The following is a 13,765-nucleotide window of genomic DNA, read 5'->3' as shown; positions in this document are numbered from 1 at the left end:
CACCCACTCACCCACCCAACCAACAGACCACCCCACCCACCCACCCAACTGACCACCCACCCACTCACCCACCCAACCAAACGACCACCCACCCACTCACCCATCCAACCAACCAACCACCCCACCCACCAACCCAACCAACAGACCACCCCACCCACCCACCCAACCGACCACCCCAACCACCCACCCACCCACCCAACCAACCAACCAACCAAACACTGCAGAGTGCAAAATGCCTCTCCATCTCTCCACCTCTCCTTCTCTCTGTCTCTTCATAGCTCCATCTCTTTGTCTCTGTCCCACTCTCTCTGCTCTCCATGTAAGTCCCATGTCTCTTCTGTGGCTTATTTTCTTCAGGTGCTTATGGCTAAAATAGAGAAAAAGTCATTGAGTTTTATACATTTCTCACCCACTCATCCATCTTATCAAATTCTTTCTTAATCCCAGTACTTTGCTTCCTTAACTCGTCCTGGGTTTTCCAACTGTGCAGTGACATTGGCAAAAAACAACTGAACAAAAAATAATTGTTTTATCTCTCCTCTTCCGATGTTTACCCTGTGTGTTCATTTCTCATATCATTGCCTTTTCTGCAACACCAAAACAATGTTGAACGAAAACGGCGACAATGAAACCTCTTCATTACCATTTAATTAAGGCAGTTTTAGTGTTTTTGCCACTTTGAATAATGTAATATTTGTTCACATTTAGTACTGCTTTGGGTTAAGTTTTTATCATATTTAAGGAGTTCTTTGTTTAGTGTTTTTTGTATTTTGGGTTTTCATTATTGGTAGTATCTAAATTTTAGTAATTGCCTATTCAGCATCACAATTTGATCTTGTTTTTCCTCTGTTATTTTTTGATACAATGGATTAGGTTAATAGATTTTTAAAACATTTGGTCAAACTTGTATTACCGGAGCAAACCCTATTTAAATTATTTAAAATAAAATAAGTGTGTGTCTCTTTTGCGGATATGTTGCATTTCCTTTAACAATATTTAATATTATTAAACAATATTTAATATTGTTAAACAATTATTTAATACTTTCCTTTAACAATATTTAATTTTTTTTTGTGTTTGTTCTTTATGTTGACCCGATTCCTGCTTGAAGACTGGACCGCCATGGTCAACCCCAGCACAAGTGCCACACTGGACCTCAGTCTTCCCGTCTTGTTTTCTGTTGATGCTCTTACTTTGTTCTTCCTTGTTACTTTTCCAAGTATGATGGAATTACCATTGATTTCTCTTTGCCCTTGTTCATTTGAACGTTGTGATGCAGCCATGTAACAAAGGCTCCCGGGGACTCTCACCCACCCATGGTGTGTAGAAGCAATGAGGTACAACCGTGCCCCCCATCAGGAGATGGCCTCAGTGTCTCATCCCCTAGAATCTGAGCTGGGCTTGGAACTTCACTCAACCAAGTGGAGTTGGGGGGACAGGTGATGTGCAAATTGCAGAGCTGTGGACTGGACTTAGGGACTTCTGACCCTGCCGCCTTGGTCCTGCACCTGTCCATGGAGGTTCAGGCTATGTCCTTCGAGGGTGAGGGACCCAGTGGAGCTTGACAGCTGCAAAGAGGGAGAAGCCAGTGGTCCTCAAGCCCTTGCTTCATGCAGTCACAGGAGCAACCTCAGGCAAACCATGAACCGTGAGAAATAACCAATCATTGCTGTTTTGAGCCGTTATGTTCTGGGGGCCGTTGTCATGCAGCACGACGTAACTGATACCAAAGAACTTTCCATCTGCTCTATTCATAATCAAACAAGCATTTCCTCGTTGTTGTATGAAAACAAGGCACCCGACCTAGGTGACCCACCAGCACACTTCCACCTTCTCCCGCCCCTTCTCACCCACGCTCAGCTCTGCCAACACGGTTTCGTGGTCTGCCAGCGTGTTCGCCCCAGCCAGCAAGCAGCCCTTTCTATTTCAAGAATTGATATTTGTCAGTTATTTGCTTGTTCTACACATGCCCACTCACTCAATCGTTGTACATGTATATTTAACTCCGTGTGTGTGCATGTTCAAGGTTATGCCATATTTAAATACTAACCCGCGGATGGAGCCTGCATTCTGGCACGTTGGAGATTTTTCTCACCTGTCAAGTGCAGTCCTTCCTCCCCCGTGGTCTTTCCAGGTTCATCAGACGGCTTCGCTCCCACAGCAGGAAAGGATGAGCCTGAGGCCAATGCAGCCCCCTTTCCCTTTCCTTATTACTGTGTGTGTTTAGTTACGCTGCTTCTATGCTGACTTCTGTTGCTAGGTAGGTGATAAAGGGGACAGATATAATCCCAGGGGTTTTGTCAGAAGTGAAAAAAGAGCATCTCAGATTGTCGACAGCAGCACGGGAGGGGCTGGCTTCTGAGGTGGGTTTCCGAGTGGGAGTGGGCTACGTTAGCACCAGCAGACTGACTCTGTGACAGGATTGATCGTCATATGCAGCAGAGGTCATTGTAAAATTGTTGAACCATATTTTAAGCACCTTTTAGGTGTAGAACAGGCAAACAGAAAACTGCAAAAAGCATATCCTTCCAAGAGATGGCATAGAATATCCTCACACGTGGAAATCTTCTTGTTAACCTCTAGATGTTCTATTGGCTTCCCGCGCACTCCTATCCATAGCGACGGAGAGGAGAGGGCACGGGGGCGGGGCTGGGGGGGCCTGGGGGCTCCCTGTTTCCTGCGACCAGAGGAGGACATTGGGAAGAGGAGGACGTTCTGCAGGTGGATGGGGTGATGGTCACATAATGTGAATGTTCTTATGCCACTAAATCATACACTTAAAACTGTTTCACGTGGCACATTTTACGTGGTGTGTATTTTCTCAGAATGAAACTTATGGACATACGTCAGCTCTTGAGGGGTGAGTGGGGGGCCTAAAAAGGGAGAATGTGTAAAGGCGAGGCAGAGTAACAGAGGCTCACAGAATGGTGAGGAAGGTGGGCTGGAAAGTGCTGGAAGTTGTTCGCTCATCACCCCGAAGCCAGGAGGGCAGCAAGTTCCCGGAAGCTACAGAGGGCCGTCCTGGCAGTAGCCGCGGTCTGTCATTTCCCTTCCCTCTGATCTGCCTGTGCCCTCCTGATCCTTTGGCAGAACCCAACAAAAAGCTGGAAGGCTAAAAAGCCTGTATATTTTGTTCAACCAGGTCAGCTTCCCGGGAAGAAGAGGTGAGTGATGAGGGACAGCATCTCAGATGCCGCAGGGGAGGGATCCAGCCCTGCAGACGCTCACTGAGCAAAGCTGCTGTGTGAGCGGTCGTCCAAGGTGCCTGGGGCCGAGCAGCAAGCGAAACCCCCTCCCCGTGGAGGGTCCCTCCCGCTCACCCAAGCCGCCTGACTTCTGTGACTTCTCTCAGTTTTACCCGTCTTCATCTGATCCTGTTCTTCTCCTGCAACTCCTGATAATTCTTACAGTAGGGCTTGGGATGAGAACTCGAAATCATCAGTTTTTATCTAATGTTTTCATCTCTGGCTTTTGCTCGAGTCTTTTCTTTCCTTTCATCTTCTAGGCCAGCCGTCGGAGAGCTTTATCTGCAAAGGGCCAGGTGAACGCTTTAGACTCCGCGGTCCCTGCGGCCCGTCCCCTCCCTCAGCTCTGTTGACCTAGATCATACATGAAGGGACGGGCGTGGCTGCGCTCCAATCAGACTTTATTTACAAAGACAGGCGGTGGGCCCCATTGGGGCCTGGGGTCCCCGTGTGCAGGCTCTGCTTTAAGCCACTAAGTGGATGCCTGACAGCGACTCCCTCTAACCTCCTGCTCCCCCAGCCACAATGTGGCACGTCTGCTCCTCGGGTGTCCTCCTCGGGGTCTGCTTACCACGTTGTTCCTCGTTGCATCTCATTTGCTCTGCCTTGGCCTGGGGGTCCTGTGTCTTCCTCACAGGGAGTGCGGGCCCTTTGGGCGCATTGTTAGTTTTCTTTGACGACCCATGGCCGTCCTGATCCTTGGGCCTGGAGGTCCGTCTGGAGCTTGGTGCTCAGCTGTCCCTGCTCTGATGGGCAGCAGTGGGAGGGCGTCAGCTCCCTGTCCAGAAACCAGGCATAAGGGCAGGACTGCTTCCCTCCAAGGCTATGTGGACACCGAGTTTGGGATTTCTGGGGCAGTGGCCCTCAGTCCTCCCTCTACCTGCACCCAGTCCTTTGGGGATCTGGGGAGCCAGGAGGCCTCTGGAGGTGATGTGCGGGGCTGGAGCGCCGCCTTCCTCCAAGGGGGTCTGTGGGACCGTCGTCCGCACCCCGGACTCATGCCGGCCCAGAGGGGATCACACCCTGCACAGCTGTTTACAGCCAGGCCCCCGCCTGCCTGCAGCCCTGCCCACCCCCACCCCGCCCCGGTTCCCGTGCCTGCCAGCCCAGTGGATTCAGGGGTGACCTGGTCATCTGGATTCCAGCTGGGGTGAAGGAAGGGCACCAGGAGGCAACCTCAGGCTGTCGTCACTTCATGCCAGCGTGAACACCAGGGGGTCAATCTGTCCAAATGTCACAAGTTCTCAGACCAGAAGCAGCTCACGCTTTTTGGAGTCTGTGTGTTCAGTCACCAACACGGAGACACGACACTGAGCCAATGTGGTGAGGAGATTCGCCTGCGAGAAGCCGGTCCTGGAACTGGAAGTGGATCCTCCAGGGGACCTGGCGGGCAGGTCAGCATGGAGAGGGAATCTGGGGCAAGTGCGTTGCTGTGCGTGGGTCTGGGTCTCAGAGAGGAGACCTGATGACCGTGCCGTGTGACAAGCTGCAGGTTGAGGGGCTGCCGTGCCTCATCTGTGAAGGGAGTATGACCCAGGGCAGGACGATGGGGTCATGGGGGTTAAGGTTGGAAGGGATAATTGAGGCTACCAGCCACGTCCCCCTAGTCCCCTGGTGCTTCTCTCCTCCATCCCCTTCTCCCTGTTCACAAACGCATCTCCAGGGCTCCTCCAATGTCCGTGGGGTGTCACGTGTGGGTCTTTGACTCCTGCCCGCTTGGGAAAAAGTCATGCACCACTAAGCGTTGGTGCCACTGAGACAACAAAGAACATAGCAGCCAAAGTATCACCTGGTTCCTACTCTTTAGAGAGTGACAGATGCCCCAGTCCCTGACGTGGGTGTTTATGTAGGAAGGCATTAAAAGATTAAGTATGATTTTATTTTTGACAACAGACCAGGTCCCCATTCAATATCAATATGCTGGCATTATTACTATTTTATGAAAACAATAATTCACAGTTTGCTGAAAGAGAATAACAGTATTGATCTTCTGAAGAGTGCATTTTGTTTTCCATTAAATGTTTATGAAGCATGACGAGCTGTGTCCTGGGTCTGATCTTTCCTGCATATTAACGTACACCGCTTTTGCAGATGTAGAAATTATGAGGTCTGTATTAATGAAACCAGCTCTGGTAGTCCAGGAACGAAAAGTAAACATCTCCTCACTAGAGTTTTCCTCCGAGCTTATGACTTATCGAGGTTTGTGAACTGACCCACGAAGGAAATGGAAATCTCTCCTTGGTGAGCGAAGAAAAAGAAATACGTTCACGGCAACCAGAAACTCTTTCCCGGGGGCTCCGTAATGGCTTTGCCAACGCACATTTCCAAAGCGGTAGAGCATGAGCAGAGACATGGGGTAATCCAGACCCCGTAAGTCCCCCACCCTGAGACAACATCTGTCCAACATCTGTCCTGACAGCAGAGCGTTTCAACTGTCTCTCAGAGTGACGGCGTTCTCAGGAGCACCTCCCCGAGGGTCTTAAAACACTGCACTTCACTCACGGCACGATTCCCTCCTGCAAGTTCACATCTGGCTGATCCTTGGGCCGCTTGAGGATGGGGTTATTTGAGGGAACCCTTCTCAAGCCTCCAGATTCCAGACTGTAACCTGCAAGGATTCACTGCTGTCTATGAGCACAGTGTGTTTAAACAGCTCTCTCTCTCTCTCTCTCTCTCTCTCTCAAAAAAAAAAAAGACAACCACATACAGAAAGAGCTACTATGCCGAAGTCTTGGTCTGGCTGAGCTGCACAGAGACACTCCTGGAACAAGGGCCTTCCTGACGAACCCCTGGAGCAGAGTCACAGGTTTAGTGGCATTGTAAGCTAGCCCCCTTGACTGGCCACAAATACATATGACGTGTGTGTGTGTGTGTGTGTGTGTGCGCGCGTGTGTGTTTACCAACAACAACCAATGCTTTGACACGAGTTGGGCGTCCAGAAATTCAATCCAGTTCTGAAACGAACTGCCCCGAGTTAGTGCAGACCCCACAGGGTAAGGGCTCTCCAGATGGCCCCACTTCAGAGGCCAGCTGAAGGTTACCCACACTGCTGCCCAGCTAGGTACCCATCTGGGGGTTTCCGTAATCTCCCCTCAGGTTCATTAATTCACTGCAACAACACTCAGATCTCAATAAATCACTTTCTTCTGCTATTACAGTTTTAGTATAAAGGCTACGGCTCAAGAACAGCCAAATGGAAGAGAGAGATACACAGAGCCAGGTATGAAGGGGTGGCCCGGAGCTGCCATGCCCTCTCTGGGCAAGCCACCCACCGTTCCACCAATGTGTTCACCAGAAGCTCTCTGAACTCCTTTTTTTAGGGTTTTCTATAGAGGTTTTGTTACATAAACATACTTGATTATAACTGTTGGCCTTTGGCCATTGAACTCAACCTCTTGCCCCTTTCCTGGGAGGTGGGGCCAAACATTCTAAGCCTCCCATCACTTGGTTGGTTTTCCCAGTGACCAGGCCTTTCCTGAAGCTATCCAGGGGCCAACCACGAGCCATCTCAGCAGTGTACAAAGCACTCTTACTCTCTTACTACTCAGAAAATTCCAGGGGTTTTGGAAGCTTTGCTTCAGGAACCACGGACGAAGACCAAATATGTTTTATTATTATTTATAATTGTTATTAAACCACAGTCTTGCAACATGCCGGAAGGAAGACAGGAGAAGAGCATCTCGACATGAAAGACAGGACTTTATCTGCCTGAGCATAGTATTAAACAGAGCACACATGCACATCCATGCATTAGTTCTCGGCTGGACAGGGAAAGAAACGGATCCGCATGTTTGACTCTTCACAGCATAGGATGAACGAGAGAGAGAGATCCTGTTCCCTTTTATGAACTCATGAGCTGAGCCTAAGCTTGTCAAGGAAGTTAGCAGTTTTCCAGTGTTTGTCCTTCTTTCTCCCCTACAGGACTTATAATGAATCCAAAATGAACTGTACACACAGCCCATTTTCTTCAAAAAGCTCCCAGAATAACAAATTCACTGGACACTTTCTGATTATTAAATTATGGCATTAAATAGGCTGGCCTCAAGCATGTGTACAGCTGGTTGTGCTGGACATTAGAAAGCCCCATACATCACTTCCCAGCATGCAACCCACTCACGGGCAGGGCAGAGGGAGAGGGGAGAGGAAGAGGCTTTCACAGAGGGTAGAAAGGCTCCCAGTCCGTACAGGGTCAAAAACCCCATATCACCTTGAGTCTTCAGTCTCAGTCTTACAGGGACCTGGCGCAACACAAGCCATCCGCCAGGGGACCTCCCAGCTCAAAGTTAACTCTGATGCACACTTTCAGACCTGCTTCCCAAGGACCTGTCCCCTGTGAGGCCTGTCCCCAAACCTCTGACTGGGGCAGGATCCCAACCCACCTTTTTGAACATCTCTAACACCTCACCCTTCCTATCCTCTTTCTGGCTTTATGACGGCCGCCTCGCATAGCCCCTCTGGACCGCAAGCTCTTTTTCTGTTCCCTAGAAGTTGGTGGTGAGTTGGGAATCTGGGGGAACGGTGGGGCCTTTGGAAACTGAGGTGAGGCACTTTTCATCACCATCTTTACCATTTACTGTGATTGCCAGCAGGGAGGATCTGCTCTGCAGTACAGATTGACTCATGAAGCAGGTCAAGGATATTAACATTCTGTTGGAAATTCGCAAGGGCGTACGAAATACCAAAAATAATCAGTTTGGGGAAAACATGGGTTTGAAAAACAAACCTAATCTAAAAATCAAAACACTGTTGACTCAGAAGAATGAATTTATTTTGGAAGCCAGCAATTTCAGATTTAATTGTGTTGATTTGTCATTTTTCTCCCCCGATCCCTTTTCTGTAGTGCTTTGCTGGAAAAGGCTCAGAGCTGCTGGGGCTTTGATTTATCTGGTATGGCAGAAGACCCCCATGCTTCCAGAAAGGACCGCACAGCTCCTGCTTACTTCAAGTGCAATTAAAGGGACTTGAACATCCCATTTGAAATTTCATCCTCATACTTCAAAGAAATTAGTTTGATGAGTGATTGCAACAGAGTGAAACTAATAATGAAAATAATTAATGCTGGAAAATACTTCATTGGTACAGAAAATGCTTGTGTGCTTTCTTTAAATATAAAGAAAGCCCCTATGTCAGAAAGAAAAAAATCCGGGAGACCAAATTGTCCACCCCAACTTCCAGCAGTTTGACCACTGCCGCATAATTAAGAGATGCCTCCTGACACCTCTCTGCTTGGACCAGCATTTGTAAACGGCAAGGCCATTTAACTGAATTGACATAATTGCTATGGAAAACATGGTCCAGACTTCTAAAAACCACCAGGACTCAGGAGGGAATAACAATCACAGTGAAATCTTGGATGGTGCATATAGGGAAAGAGGCTTAAACCCACCCTTAAACTCACTCCCCCAAACTTGACAAAGTCTTTTCAACATGGAATTCCAGATCATGTTGAGCAAAAAGATGTTCATCGATTGATTCCATTCTACTAACCTGTGCTGTGCCCCTCCGGTGGAACCAGGACGGCCCAGCATAGAGGCACCTTCAGCATGAACTCCCACTGAGTTCATTCCCAGCTGCAATCTCAGGTGGAGGCAACTTAGTTATAGAAGGCTTATAGAAGGCTTAGACCTTTCATCAATTCCCACTACAGGTGCCAGGCACCTTTGTCCTCTTGTAACAGAATCTAGTTGACCCAAGTCCTTGTCAGATGGCCAACTTCTTGGTTCTATCCTTCACAGAGAAACCTGTCCAACACGCTTGACTTTGTATCCCCTGCCTTCTGTTATCAACTGGATTGCGTCTCTCCCCTCTCCCCTGCCAGTTCATATGTTGAAGCCCCAACCTCCAATGTGATTATAATTGAAGTGATAATTAAGGTTAAATGAGGCCATTAGAGTGGGGCCCTAACCAGATAGGATTGGTGTTCTTATAAAAAGAGGGAAGGACCCCAGAGATCTCTCTTTCTCTTTACATGCTCACCCAGGATAGGCCACATGAAAACACGGCAAGAAGGTGGCCATCTGCAAGCCAGGAAGACAGCTCTAACCAGAAACCAGCCCTAATGATATTGATTTTAGACACTGACCTCCAGAACTGTAGGAAAATAAAAGCCTGTTGTTCAAGCTGTCCAGTGTGTGATCTCGTTATGGCGGCCCCAGTAGACACGCACACCTTCCCTATATTCTCCAGCCTTCCTTGGCTTCTTGTGCTCACTGTCACCTTTTGGGTCCACTGTTATCCTTTGTGCCCCATCATCATTACACTTAATCACCCACGCCCAATAACTACTCTCAAAACTCCCTCCCTGCCTCAAGCCCTGCTACTCCATGTGCCTCAAACTCTCATCAGAAAAAGATGCCTCAAACTCATATTGAATGTTTTCTACTTCAGACCTGGAGATACTCCTTCCTGCAAGAATCTCTGGTTCCTTTTGGAGCAAATGGTAGTTAGCAACCACAATCTAGATGGCAGGGTGCTCATTGCTATTGGGGCAGTATTGTTCCTAAGATTTTTCCATGGAAAGAGCCAGAAAATACATGTTTTGTGAAAGAGAAAAAGAATATGAGTTTACACTAAAGCTTATAATTCACATTGATTCAAATTTCTAACATGTTAAACTCTCTCTGTCTCCTACTTAACCACTGTGCTGGGCAGTACCCAGTTTTCTCTCTGCAAACCATTTAAAAAGACTTTAAACTTGCTAAGACTATTTATTCACACACACGTGCATTGACCTTGACATGCTCTGATCTAGTTTGCCTTCCATCACATAGCAAAGCAGCTTTTGTTATGGTAGCCATGCTCTTCAACCCAAAGGACCTTTTCTAATCTTCATCTTATTAAAGCATAGCTTGAATTATAGACCTTCCCTTTTTCTTTTTCTCAAACAACATCTTAGGCTTCTGTTGATCAAGATTTTTTCTCTTTCCCTCTCTGGAAAATTCTTCTCCTTCTCCTCTGATTCACCATGAAATGTTGGAGGTTTCCAAAGTCTAAGTCTGTTGCCCTGTTCTTTACTGTTCTTTGTCACACTAATTCCTCTCTGCAGTGCAGTGTTCATACATGCCCATGACTTCAGTGCCTCTACATTTCTATCTGTTGCCTAAATACTTTCTCCACTGCGTGAGCATGTATCTCTCTACACATGACTCTGAATAGATGCTGCAAAGGCACTTCAAACATACCATGTTCAAAGGTGGCCTCATTCTCTACTCCACTCCCATCCACCCAAGCACTTTGGTCCTCTTCTGAGTAAACAGCATCACCTTCTCTCTCGCTGCCCAGACCAGCTTTAGCTTAGTGACTCAGAGTCCTAAGGTCAGAGTCAACCTTCATGCTCTTGAAACTGAGCTCAATCACTTAAGAGTTATGTCCTGTTTTCCTTATTTTTAGACTATGGGTAATAATTGACCTCATCTTGAGTTATTTCAAGGATCAAACAATGTAGTTCATATAAAATGCTCAGCATGAAGCTAGACAGTGTAAGCACTGAATAGATGACACATGTTAGTACCTTTGCCACCTTTTACCTTCCAGCTACCTTATCTGAGTATCAGACCATGTGTTTCTTATGACAATGGACTAGGAAAGCTCTTTTGTGTCTAGGCAACACTCTTCCCCTATCTCTTCTTTCTTCTTATAGAGTATTCATTCCAAGTGTCTCCTGTACTAAAGACAACATCACACAAATGGGAAGTTGACCTAAACAGAATTCATCAGACTTCCAAGGAAATTTGTCACAGCTTCCAGTTAAGAGGTGACATCCATTGTTTTTATTATGGTTCTGATTCATACACTGTAAGTCTGATAGGAGCCTAGAGTGACCAGTGGCCACTGTATGTCACTAAATGGAAAGATCCTGCTAGAGAATAAAACCAACATAGAGTAAAACTGAAAAAGATGGAGATACAGAATTGAAAACAATCAGAGAGAGAAAAAAGAGAAAAAGGAGAGTGAGATAGAGAGTATTAATAATATTGGTTGAACTCCCAGAATCAGCTATGCCTAGAAAAAAACATTTTCCTGACCTTCCTGGGTATATTAGCCAAATCATTCCCATTTTTCTTGTTTCACCTACTCTGAACTACATTTCTGAAACTTGCAACTGAGATTCCTCACTAACACAACAATTTCTTGAAGAAAATACTCAAGACATCTTGAAAGGATACATAAAATGTAGCCGTACATCATAAATCCAAATTCAGAATAAAGAGTAAGAACAATGAACGTAAGATTATAAAAGGATTTAGAAAGGAATATAAAATAGTAACATCTAAACTATCCCACTTGGAAGAGTTAAGATACAAATTTTGGTTCTAAGCCTTTTTCTTTCAATTCACATATAAAGGGAACCCTGAGAATTGCACAATGAATTGTTTACACAGGATGATAAGCAGGTCAAACGCTCAGGAGAAGCACACAAATTCTTGCTCCCAGGACCAGACAGGAAAGCCAGTACTCATAACTATTGCCTTCCATAAACTCTATATCTCTGGATGAATGAGAATGAACCCAAATATCTATGTACTTCAAAAGGAGCCCATCTTTTCCCTGCTTCTGTAGGTATCGCAGATCTTATTGGTACCTTCCCCCATGACCCTCAACCTACCTGGATTCACCTTCAAAGCAGTTCTCCCCTCAAATGTCTGCACCTCTTCTCTTCTCTGCCTGCTGGCTTCCTCACCTGCTTGCAGGTGGGGCCCAGAAACAAAGGAAGATTAGTAAGGAAACCCTCCAAGAGTAGAGGTTGGAAGCTAGTTAATGAATGTCCAGCCTCCCCATCTTAGTGTAGGTGACAATGCTGAGGCATGGTGCACACGTTTTCTCCAAGGTTCCCCTGAAAGACTGAACCTTGGCTGCCCACAGGGATAGCTCACTTGTTGTTGTGTCTTCTATTAGAATCTACCTTTCCTCTTTCACTATTCTATAGTCTCTCTTGTGCTTCCTGAGATCACTTCTCAAATAAACTATCTTTTCTCAAGTCCTTGTCTCAAGTCCTCGTCTCTTAGGTTGGGGAAACCCAACCCAAGACAGTCACTGACTTCTCCTCCAAGGTGTCTATAATACTCTCTGCTGTCTGCCACATAAACTCAGAAAAAGACTGTGTTCTACACCTGGACCATCCACAACATGCTCTAAAGCAAAGCAGGGTTTGCTGTCCAACTCTGGACCCTCTGTCATCACTTTTCAAGTGATTCCTTAGTTGGTAGACCCTGATTTATCCATAATCTAAACAGAAATTATAAGTTTTTCTGAATTAATCATTTTTTTAAAAAAAAAAATTCTGTATTTTATTATGCTTTGACATTTTAGGAGTTTTGCTAATCCTGGAAAGACTGCCTTTCCCAGGTTAGCTAATTCTGAGAGGTAGCAAACAACATGCCTGTAGACACACCTTTTATAAACAAATCAACCAATCTTAAGCCCACACCCTGAAGCTCTTGCCTTATCCAGCTCTTATATACCATTCCTCTGCCCTAAATCTCCCCAGAGCCAGGTACCAGACAACTGGAGACCATTCCAACAGCAAAGAACCCTTGAAATTCCTCAAACCAGACAATCCTAAGCTTGCTCAAACTTGCATACCTGCCTCATCCATTCTTTCCTGGGAAACGAAATCTCCTGCCCATGCTCTCCCCTGGCTCCCTCTGCCTCCTGACCAACCTTTGTGCTTCCTCATGTGGCCCTTTGTGGCATGCTGTGCCCCCTCCTCTTGGGAATAGTAAGTAATAAACTCATCTTTCAAAGACTCTTGTCTTCATGTCTGTCATCTTACCTTCCTGATTAAAACAAATCTTAGATGCAATCAAAACATTCTCCCTTTTCTGCTTCTCCATATGCCTAAAACCCAGAGGAGTGAGGAAGGCACCAAATATTAACTAGACATTGAGTGAGTTTACTTTTCTGAGCTTGGATTTCCTATAAAATGGGGTGACATCATCTGCCTCACAGAGTGTTAAAAGATATAAAAGAAAGTGCCTGGGACATAACAGGTACTCTAGTTTGTTCATTTTTATTTTTTATCTTATTATTACCTGGTGTAAAAATCTTAGGATCAGATAGCTTTGGGGTAGAGTCTGATAAAATCATTAATTCCAGGTATGACCAGTAATTCAATGGGTCTTGAATTGTTGATAAATAAATGAAGGAGTAAATGAATGAATGAATCTGTCATTTTCCTTATAAAAATCATCTTCCTCTTAAGTTTTGTCTTTTGCCTCAGTTTTTGAATTCTGGTTTCATGCATTCAATTCAATGTGCTACAATAAGAACAGTGTCATTATTTAGCCCTACTGACAATTTATAAGGTAGTGATTCATTATTTCATTCAGCAATAATAATAATAATAAGTATACAACTACACAAAATGGCTGGTGGATAAGATGACAGAGGAACACATCACTACGTCTCTCCTTTCCTTTTCTTCCTATGGTGTTAATCTTACATAAGTGGTTATTACCACATGAAACATATTTGAGATTATTTCAATTAATTATGTTTGCTACATTGTTTCAAAAGATTAT

The sequence above is a fragment of the Mustela erminea genome, chromosome 10, assembly GCF_009829155.1.
Source record: "Mustela erminea isolate mMusErm1 chromosome 10, mMusErm1.Pri, whole genome shotgun sequence".
NCBI lineage: Eukaryota > Metazoa > Chordata > Mammalia > Carnivora > Mustelidae > Mustela > Mustela erminea.
Note: the sequence above shows the minus strand (reverse complement) of the source record.